Here is an 11610-nt window from a genome sequence, read left to right on the forward strand (position 1 = left end):
ACCCACATTTTTAATTTAACATTGTCATCAGGAAATATTCCAAAATTATGGAAATCAGCTCGTGCTGCCACTGCATAAGGGCGGGATAGTAGTGATCGTAATAATTATCACCCCATTTCAAGGCTTCCTTGTCTAGCTAAGATTCTCGAATTCTTGGTAAATGTACAACTTTGCTCTTTTTTATGAGATAAATGTATTTTGAATGGAAACCAATCGGGTTAGACCTTAGCATAGCACTATTACTGCAACCACTTTAGGTCTTAATGATCTTGTCAATGCTGTAGAAACTAACATGAAATGTGCTGCTTTGTTTGTGAACCTGTCAAAAGATTTTGAGGCTGTTGATAATGCTATTTTATTGAATAAGTTGTCCTTGATAGGCCTGAGCTCTGACACCTGTTCTTGGTTTCATTATTACCTTAGTGACATAACTAGGCCATTGTGATGCATGGGGTTAAGTCCGAATATCTTGGAATACATTAAGGTATCAATTGTAGGATTTGTACTCTTAAAAATGGCAAACTTCATATACAGTTGAAGTCAGAAGTTTACATAAACTTAGGTTGGAGTCATTAAAACTAGTTTTTCAACCACTCCACAAATATCATGTTAACAAACTATAGTTTTGGTGCATGACACAAGTCATTTTTCCAACAATTGTTCACAGACGGATTATTTCACTTATAATGTACTGTATCACAATTCCAGTGGGTCAGAAATGTACATACAAGTTGACTGTTCCTTTATTTTAAGAATATGAAATGTCAGAATAGAGAGAATTATTTATTTCAGCTTTTATTTCTTTCATCACATTCCCAGTGGGTCAGAAGTTTACATACACTCAATTAGTATTTGGTAGCGTTGCCTTTAAATTGTTTAACTTGAGTCAAACGTTTTGGGTAGCCTTCCACAAGTTTCCCACAATAGGTTGGGTGCATTTTGGCCCATTCCTCCTGACAGAGCTGGTGTAACCGAGTCAGGTTTGTAGGCCTCCTTGCTCGCACACGCTTTTTCAGTTCTGCCCACAAATGTTCTATAGGATTGAGGTCAGAGCTTTGTGATGGCCACTCCAATACCTTGACTTTGTTGTCCTTAAGCCATTTTGCCACAACTTTGGAAGTATGCTTGGGGTCATTGTCCATTTGGAAGACCCAAGTTTTAACTTCCTGACTGATGTGAATATATTGAAGTAATATCTCAAGACATAATTTTCCATCCTCATGATGCCATCTATTTTGTATTAAAAAGGTTGGCTGGACTTTGCTAAAGAACCGTAGATCTCCCTTTTTGTTTACAAGGTTCTACTTGATAAACTTCCGTCTTATCTAACTTTGCTGTTGAGGTATAGACACCTGAGTTGCCTCCACTGGCTGTTGAGTAGGTGGGATGATTTCATCCCACATACCCTAGAGAGGTTAAAGCGTTAACTCAATTTATTTCAACATTTGGGATTCCAAAAATCATCCAGTCAGATCAGGGATCTAACTTTACCTCCCATTTATTTGCTCAGGTTCTCAAACAGCTTAAAGTTAAACTCAATAAGTCTACTGCGTACCATGCCCAAAGTCAGGGAGCTTTGGAACGTTTTCATCAAACTTTGAAATCCTTGCTTCGTACATACTGTACAGAACTGTCTGCAGATTGGGAGGAGGGGTTATCTTGGCTGTTACTAGCTGCTCGTGAAGTAGTGCAGGAAAGCACAGGGTTTAGCCCAAATGACTTAGTGTTTGGTCATAAGGTGCGTGGGCCTTTAGCAATGCTGCAGGATGGTTGTTTGCCTGAAGAACCACCTCAGAACCTTATTGACTATGTAAATGGTTTTAGGTTGAAGTTGTATAGGGCTGGTGAACTGGCAAAAGAAACAAACATGTTCTCAACAGAAAATGAAACTGAAATATGACGGACAGGCTGAGCTGCGTGAGTTTAGTCCCGGTGATCGTGTACTTGCTCTTTTGCCTCTTGTAAATTCACCTTTTCAGGCAAAATACTGTGGTCCTTTCACTGTGTTGCGCAAAGTGTCAGATTTGAACTATCTTATTGAAACCCCTGGTCATAGGAAGTCCTCTAAATTATGCCATGTGAACCTGTTAAAATGTTATCACTCCCGTGATCTAAGCAAAGTGGAAGGCACTCCAGCGGTGAGGTCAGTGTTGATTGCTGTTCCAGTCACTGCATCTTGTGGCTTTAACTTTGTGGAGGGGGGAGAAGAGGAGGTAGTTAGGGTTTCAGATGAGGTCTTACAAGGTCAGTTGAAAAACTCCCAGACTTTGCAAAACCTTGGTTTTGGTAGATCATTTAGACTCTGAGAAATGTGATGAATCGGTAGCTCTTATTAGAAGCTACCCTGTTTTGTTTTCTGACACTCTATCGAAAACCCATTTAATTGAGCATGACATAGAAATCGGAGATGCTAAGCCTATTAAACCGATTTTATTGTGTATCTGAGAAGAGACTGCAATTGGACGACGTGGTCGTCAACTCAGACTCCTTGGAGGAGTATGTCTGGAGAGTGCAAGCCCTGTTCGAAAGACTGGTGTGGGCCAGGTTGACTATCAATTTGGAAAAGTGTGAGTTGGCCAAAGCTACAGTCACATACCTAGGCAAGGTTGTTGGTCAGGGTGTTGTCTGTCCCGTGGAAGCCAAGGTTCAGGCTGTGAAGCAGTTCCCACAGCCCTCCACAAAGAAAACTGATGCGCTTCCTGGGAATGGTGGGGTACTACCGTGCTTTTTGTAAACTTTTCGGTAGTAGTGTCCCCCCTGACAATCTGATGGCCAAGGCTCAATTTATCTGGTCCACACAGTGTCAAGAGGCATTTGATGCAGTTAAGGCTCTTTTGTGTTTGGCACCCGTGTTGGTAGCACCACATTTTGGGAAACCTTTCAAATTGCAGGTAGACGCCAGTCAAATCGGTGCTGGGGCTGTGCTTCTCCAGGAAAATGATGAAAATATTGAGTGTCCAGTCAGTTTCTTTTCCCGGAAATTTAAGAAGTATCAGAAAAACTATTCTGTAATTGAAAAGGAGGCTTTAGGTCTCATTTGGGCTTTACAGCACTTCGATGTCTATGTTGGTTCTGGTTTAACCCCTTTAACTGTGTTCACTGACCACAACTCACTTACTTTTCTGAATTCCCTGCAAAATCCCAACCAGCGCCTGATGCGTTGGGTTTTGTTCTTGCAACCATTCAACCTTGATATTAGACACATTAGGGGTAAGGATAATATTATTGCTGATGCTCTGTCCCGTGCTCCGTTAGCCTAGTTTGTATTTTCTCTCTGCTGACCCCTGCGGGCTGTCTGCGCCTCTTTCCTCTTAAATTGCTCCCCAGGTACCAGGGCTGCTGAGTTTGAGGACGGACAGTCAGCTAGGAGACACGGGGCTATTACTAGGAGGCAGGACTGGTATCCGTTTTTTTTGTTTTTTCGGGAATTTTGGATTGTTTTGAATATGTTGGGTCATAATTTGGATTGAGGGTGGGACCCTCATTTTAAGGAGGGGGTGTCACGGCTGCAGGCAGAGGAGGATCATTAGTGACTGGAGCTGGCGTGATTGGAGCCACCTGGGCTCCAGGTATAAAACTGCTCCACTAACCTCTCTCTCTCTCCCTGCTCCTCCAGGTATGATCCTGTTTATTTGTTCCTTTGTAGGTTTATGTAGTTTCCACTCAGTCATTTTCACACACACATATTCACGCATCCATGCACCTTACATTATGACATTTCCACACCTCATTCCTTTTTCTTTGTTTAGAGTTAATAGTTTTGTTTTACAATAAGGAACCTTTTGAATTGGCCTATACCTGTTGTTGATGTCCCCTCATTTTTGCCACAGGCTATGAGCCGGCCTGTGACACTCTTTTAACCTTCAGATTGCAGAATCAGTCTTTTTAGCACTTATTCAAGATTTCTCATGTGCTCTTCTGTGTCACGCTCTGTAATAAGTATATAATCAAGATAGCAGATTACCCCATCTATGCCTTGTAGGATCTGATCCATCATTTTCTGAAAAATAGCTGGTGCACAGGCAACACCATAAGAAGCCTGTTAAACAACCCCTTATGTGTATTAATGGCAAGATAATGCTTAGACCTCTCCTCTAACTGTACTTGCTGGTATGCCTGTGACAAATCCAGCTTTGTGAATTTCTCACCCCCTGTCAGCTTTGAACAAGTCCTGCATTTTTGGTAATGGATACTGATCTACTTCCAGATATTTACCTTGTAATCTCCACATATTATTACAGTATTGTCTGTTTTTGGTATACACACACAATGGGAGCAGCACATTTAATTTTTTTATTTAACCTTTATTTAACTAGGCAAGTCAGTTAAGAACAAATTCTTATTTACAATGATGGTCTACACCGGCCAAACCCAGACAACACTGGGCCAATTGTGCACTGCCCTATGGAACTCTCAATCACGGCTGGTTGTAATACAGCCTGGATTCGAACCAGGGTGTCTGTAGTGACGCCCCTAGCACTAAGATGCTGCGCCATTCGGGAGCCCCCTTCACTGTAGTTAACTGGAGTAAGGATCCCTTCTGACTCCAACTTGACTAGTTGTTTTTCAACAGCTTCTCTAAGTGCATACAGCACTGGGCGAGGCTTGCAGAACTTAGGTACCGCTCCCTTATTTACTGTGATGCCTTTTAGCATTCCCAGCACTGGCTGAAACACAGAGGAATATTTTTCACACAAACCCTCTACTGTCTCTACAGCTGTTACTTTGTGTACACGTGACCAGACTAGCTTCAACAGACTGACCCAGTCTCTACCCGGCAGGGCAGGAACATTTCTTCTGACCACCAGCAAGTCTAACATTTTAGTGCTCCCATTACACTTGATCTTGACTGAGATTTTCCCTCTTAGAACTAGTGACTGTTTACTGTATGTTTTTAATACACAGTTTGCAGGGCTCAATTTGGCCTTCATTCAGAAGAAAGTTATTTGTTTCTGTCCATTTTGAGCCTGTAATCGAACCCACAAATGCTGATGCTCCACATACTCAACTAGTCTAAAGAAGGCCAGTTTTATTGGTTCTTTAATCAGAAAAACAGTTTTCAGCTGTGATAACTTAATAATAGCAAAAGGGTTTTCTAATGATCAATTAGCCTTTTAAAATGATCAACTTGGATTAGCTAACACAACGTGCCATTGGAACACAGGAGTGATGGTTGCTGATAATGGGCCTCTGTATGCCTATGTAGATATTCCATTAAAAATCTGCCATTTCCAGCTACAATGGTCATTTACAACATTAACAATGTCTACACTGTATTTCTGATCAATTTGATGGTATTTTAATGGACCAAAAATGTGCTTTTCTTTCAAAAACAAGGACATTTTTAAGTGACCCCAAACTTTTGAACGGTAGTGTACAGCGGTTGCTCCACTAAAAGTTTAGCAATTATGCTGTGGTACTTAGAGATCATTTGTGGTTTAGTACGGTACCCTGCGTCTACTTCATTGCTCCAGACCAGCGCAAGGGGGAGTTAGAGCACTGATTATGCTTTTGGGTCCTACTGTGTCTCTAACTGACAATGAATGGGTGACATAAACCTAAATAGAAACTGATAATTGTGCACGACTTCAGTATTACTTACTAAAACTGTTACACTACGATTTCTATTCTTTTATTTTTTTAGGATTATTTTGCTCTTACTGTAGTACTGTAGCCCACTCCCGACCGGTCAAATTGTACAGCGCCTGAGCTGCACAACGGTCTAAGACACTGCATAGCAGTGCAAGCTGTGTTGCTACAGATGCTGGTTCAATACCTGTGCTGGCATCGACTTGGAGACCCATCAGATTTTAGGTTTTTGGTTTCTCTCCCTCTAAAAGCATGAAATAAATAATTCTAAATAACAAACTGGCTTTATTTGCAAATTAGTAACAATGTCTCACCCCATCTTCAAATGTATTTCTAAGTATTATGATTTATGTATGACATCCGACCGTGATTGGGAGTCCCATAGTGCGACGCACAATTGGCCCAGCGTTTCTCTCCCTCTAAAAACAGAAATGTTTTGGCCTTTACAAACATTATTTTGGCCTTTTTTCAGGTTACAATCGCTCACTCTGGTTTTTTAAAACAAAATAACCTCCAAAATATTGTTATATATTATCAAGTTGATGCCACAGTCGTATAGCCGGCAGCTACATAAAGCTGAGTGACTCACTCATTCATGGCTTTGGATCAAAATAAATAAGTACCAACATTCTTTCTGATATTCATTTATAAAGAAATGTTTTGGTTATCCTGACCTGGACACAATGTACAGTATTATAATAGGCTATTAGCAGGACAATATACCTTTACCAACACCTCTCTGTATTTTGATACTTTGTGGATGGGGCCTCCCGAGTGGCACAGTGCAAAATGCATTGCTACAGATGCAGGTTCGATACCCGTGCCGGCCGCCACTGGGAGACCCATAAGGCGGCTTTTGGTTTTAATTTAGAATCCTCCAATCCTCTGTATGTAATTAATGGCGGAGAGTCACAACATATTTTTCGATATACTGTAGGCCTACCGTAGGCGACATGAGTCTCACTAGTGTTGAGTAATGTGGTGTAGGTCTTATTAATTTATTAAAGAGCATATTGAAGTTCCATCGTTCCATTGTTTTTCTTGGAATAGAAACACCATAATATTAATCAAATTAATTAAGCAAGTACCAGTCAAAAGTTTGGACATACCTACTCATTCCAGCATTTTTCTTTATTTTTACTATTTTCCACATTGTAGAATAACAGTGAATACATCACAACTATGAAATAACACATATGGAATCAGTTACAGGGATGCAAACTGGTGAGGGCCCAAAAAGGTGAGTTTATTTAGGGGAAAATGCAGGTTTTAATTAAACAACAAAGGATATGATCTACATTATCAGTCTCTGTGTGTAAAATAAAAAGTGGTTAATGTGAACCTTACAGCTAAAAAATGTAAAGAAAGCAATCCAATGTTATTTGTTGCCTAGACTTTACTGCAAATGACACTCAAGTCTTGAGAAAAAACAATACACTAATATTGCAGTTAGTCATGACAGCCTTTATAATAAAGCGCTTGTGACCGCACACATCTAAATATTGTACTTGGGAAAAAACATCTTAAGTAGAAATAGAACGAAACAAACAGGCATTCTATTTTTGCTCTATTATAGTGGAAACTTTAGTAAGACATCGATCAAGTGCACAAGGCTACATGTGTGCAAAAATAAAATTCACTGAGTAAAAAATGTAATATTCCCCCGTCACTCACACACAAGAAAAGCAATATCTTTGGGCTACACTGCACATTATTACATTGTACACTTTCTGCCTGTGGACATATGTTCTACAATGTTCCAGCAGAGCATGATACACTTTGTTGGAATAATTTATCTCTTTCAGGCAGAGTACACCTGGCACACCCCTTTTTATCCACTGTATTGAAAAAGAGGGAAAGTGTGGTGTTCCTTTCACCTCTATAGTGGCATCCAGCCCTTACATCTAGATGTTCCGCTAGCGCAGTGCTTCTCAATTATTTTCTGTTACCCCCCCTAGGAAGAAGTAAACATTTCGCGCCCCCCCAACTCTCCGCCGCGACTGTAAATAGTATCATTTGTCTATAAAATTGTTATAAGTACACCTCTGCATAACATTGTATCCTTATTAACATTAAAGAAAAAGAAAAAAGAAAGAAATATAGATCAACTTACAACAAAGAATAACTTTATTAACATTGTTTTTTTTAGTTTGTAACAGAAAAGTGCATCAATTTGCCTGAAATTCAAGTGCATCAATTTGCCTGAAATGTAAAAAAAATTCAATCCTTATTTAAACTGTAAACATTTTTTGACCATTTGATACTGAAAAATACAATTAATTATAATCAATAAATAATAATAAATTCAAATTGATCAGCAACATTAACTCAGGAGCACAATATATGAAACATTTTGACCTATAAAACAAAAATGAATAAAACAATTTGTGCTGATTTTGTTTTTATAAAAATGAGGAAGTCAGGATTAATGGCTACAATGAGCACGTTTTGCAGAGCACAACTTTTCGAAGCGGGGTTTGAAGCATGATACTGCAACTCTCAGCTCCTGCTCAATGTTTAGCTGGGACCTGTACTTGGTCTTCAGTGCAGCAACAGCAGAGAAGCCAGTCTCACAAAGATAAGATGTTGCAAAAGGAAGAAGAATGCCCATGGCCCTCTGCCCTAAGAGTGGATACTGCCTCTCTACACTCTGCCAGAATTCACTCAGTGTCTGTGATGTGAACCTCATTCTGAATGTGGAGTCAGACATCATATCAATGAACTGGTCCTCTGCAGAGCTGAAACCAGTTGGAGCTGGTGCATTGAAAGGATCTCTCACCCAGTCATATTGGGAACTGTTTTCAGGGAAGTACTTTTTAAAGAATCCCATCAGTGATGAAATATGCTCCTTAATATATGGAATCACTGAGGTGGCATCATAGTCAGTAGTGTCAACAAATTCATGCAGGTTCTGGAATGAATCAGTATTTCCTTCATCAAGTCGCCTGCCCCACATTGCAAGCTTTCGAGTGAAAGAGCTGATCTTGTCTGTGACCTGAGGGAGGTGTTATCTTTCCCTTGAAGCTGTAGATTTAGTTCATTTAGCTTTCCAAATATGTCACTCAGGTAGGCCAGTTTTGCCAGGAAGTTCTCATCACTAAATTTTTCTGTGATGTCATACTTGTGCTCCTGCTTCAAAAACATTCTTATCTGCTCTCTGAGCTCAAACTCGGGACAAGACTTCCTCGTGACAGCCACCTTGCTTCACTGTGAAACAGCACAGCTTGATGTTCAGCTCCCATCTCCTCACAGATAGCAGAGAAGACTCTTGTTTTTAGTGGTCTGGTCTTTATAAAATTGACTACACCTACAATGTCAGTCATAACCTAACTTAATTCAGGAAAGGTGCCTTGATGCCAGTGCTTCTCTGTGTATAACACAGTGTGTCCACTCAGCATTAGGTGAGGCCTTCTTGATGAGTGCCCAAAGTCCTTTTCTCATCCCTGCCATGGTCTGTGCACCATCACTGCAAACACCAATGCAGTTCTCCCACTTTCACCCATTCTCAGTCAGGAAGCAGTCCAGCATTTTGAATAGCTCTTCAGCTGTGGCTCTGTCTCTGACATATTTACAAAAAAGTAGATCCTCACACAGGGAGTTTGTCATGTCAAAACGTACATAAGCAATAAACAAACAGTCTTTGTTGCTGTCAGTTGCTTCATCGAACTGTAAGGCAAAACGTTTGTCTTTGAGTTTATCTACCAGCTGTTCTGTAAGATCGTTAGCAATGTCATTTATACGTCTGGCGACAGTGTCATTGGACAGAGGGATAGTTTTTATTTTTGCAGCACTTGCGTCATCCAGCATGACAGAGACCATGTCTAATGCTGCAGGCAGTATCAGCTCCTCTGCTATGGAGTGTTTTTTTTTGCACTGGGCAATTTGGTACGCCACCTTATATGATGCTAACAGTGCTCGCTGGTTTACTGAAGAAGCATTCACAAAGCGGGACGATTGTTGGCAATATTCGGCACGTTTTCGCTGAAAAAACTCAAGCGGCTTATCAGCGTGATTGGGGTGTAATGTCTTTAAGTGACGCCTTAATTTATTTGGCTTCATGCTGTCCGCTGCCAACATTTTTAGACACAATAAACATACCGGTCTTTCCTCGTCTCCCACCGTAGTCACAGTGAAGCCAAGCGCTACATACGCTTCGTCATATTTCCTCGTCTTAGCTTTCGGGGGACTTACGTTTGTCTCATTATCGCCGTCTCTCTCCGCCTTTCTTTTCATCCCTGTTAAATCTTTTTCCATGGTGTCTCTTAAGGGTTTGTTATCTGCACTTCATATCTGCTGCTCTGTGCTGTGTGCTCTTGTTTGGTTAAAAAAAAAACCCTACTCTCCGCGGCAAGAAAAAGCATGTTCCCCGGGGTCACGCGCCCCCCCTGGCATCGCTCCGAGCCCCCCCAGGGGGGCGCGCCCCACTATTAGCGGCTAGCGGAACGCCTCGCCAATATCCAATGATAAGGTGTGGCGTGAATTACAAACTCCTCAAAAATCCCAAAACTTCAATTTTTCAAACATATGACTATTTTACACCATTTTAAAGACAAGACTCTCCTTTATCTAACCACATTTTCCAATTTCAAAAAGGCTTTACAACGAAAACAAAACATTAGATTATGTCAGGAGAGTACCCAGCCAGAAATAATCAGACACCCATTTTTTCAAGCTAGCATATGATGTCACAAAAACCAAAACCACAGCTAAATGCAGCACTAACCTTTGATCTTCATCAGATGACACTCCTAGGACATTATGTTATACAATACATGCATGTTTTGTTCAATCAAGTTCATATTTATATCAAAAACCAGCTTAAGTAGGGGTATTTGGGGTTGTACCTGGTAGGCTCCATGATAATTTGGGAGAGATTGAGGGTATCTAGTTTTGATTGTGGGACGGCCGGGGTGCTAAGCATATCCCAGTTTAGGTCACCTAACAGTACAAACTCTGAAGATAAACTGGGGGCAATTAATTCACATATGGTGTCCAGGGCACAGCTGGGGGATGAGGGGGGTCTGTAACAAGCGACAACGGTGAGAGACTTATTTCTGGAAAGGTGGATTTTTAAAAGTAGAAGCTCGAACTTTTTGGGCACAGACCTGGATAGCATGACAGAACTCTGCAGCCTTCCTAGGACATCATGGTTGGTGGAGTGTGCTAAAGCAGTGAAAAACAAAACTGAGGGAGGAGGCTTCTAACATGCATGAAACCAAGACTTTTACGGTTACAGAAGTCAACAAATGATAGCGCCTGGGGAATAGGAGTGGAACTTGGGGCTACAGGGCCTGGGTTAACCTCTACGTCACCAGAGGAACAGAGGAGGAGTAGGATAAGGGTACGGCTAAAGGCTATAAGAACTGGTTGTCTAGTACGTTGAGGACAGAGAATAAAAGGAGCAGAATTCTGGGCGTGGTGGAATAGATTCAAGGCAAAATGTACAGACAAGGGTATGGTAGGATGTGAGTACAGTGAAGGTAAACCTATGCTTTGCGTGACAATGAGAGAGGTTTCGTCTCTGGAGCCATCAATTAACGTAGGTGAGGTCTCCGCGTGTGTGTGTGGGGTGGGACGAAAGAGCTATCTAAGGCATTTTGAGCAGGACTGAGGTCTCTACAGTGAAATAAAACAATAAAAACTAGGATAGACAGCAGTAGACAAGTTTATCTTCTATGGGCTAGGTGGGACGCTACATTCATCTAACCACATTGTCCAATTTCAAAAAGGCTTTACAGCAAAAACAAAACATTAGATTATGTTAGGAGAGTACATAGACAAAAATAATCACACAGCCATTTTCCAAGCAAGAACATGTGTCAATAAAACCCAAAACACAGCTAAATGAAGGACTAACCTTTGACGATCTTCATCAGATGACACTCCTAGGACATTATGTTACACAATACATGTATGTTTTGTTCGATAAAGTTCATATTTATATCCAAAAACAGCATTTTACATTGGCGCGTGATATTCAGAAAATGTATTCCCACCAAAACGTCCAGTGAATGTGCACAT

The sequence above is a fragment of the Salmo trutta genome, chromosome 13 (genome assembly GCF_901001165.1).
Source record: "Salmo trutta chromosome 13, fSalTru1.1, whole genome shotgun sequence".
NCBI lineage: Eukaryota > Metazoa > Chordata > Actinopteri > Salmoniformes > Salmonidae > Salmo > Salmo trutta.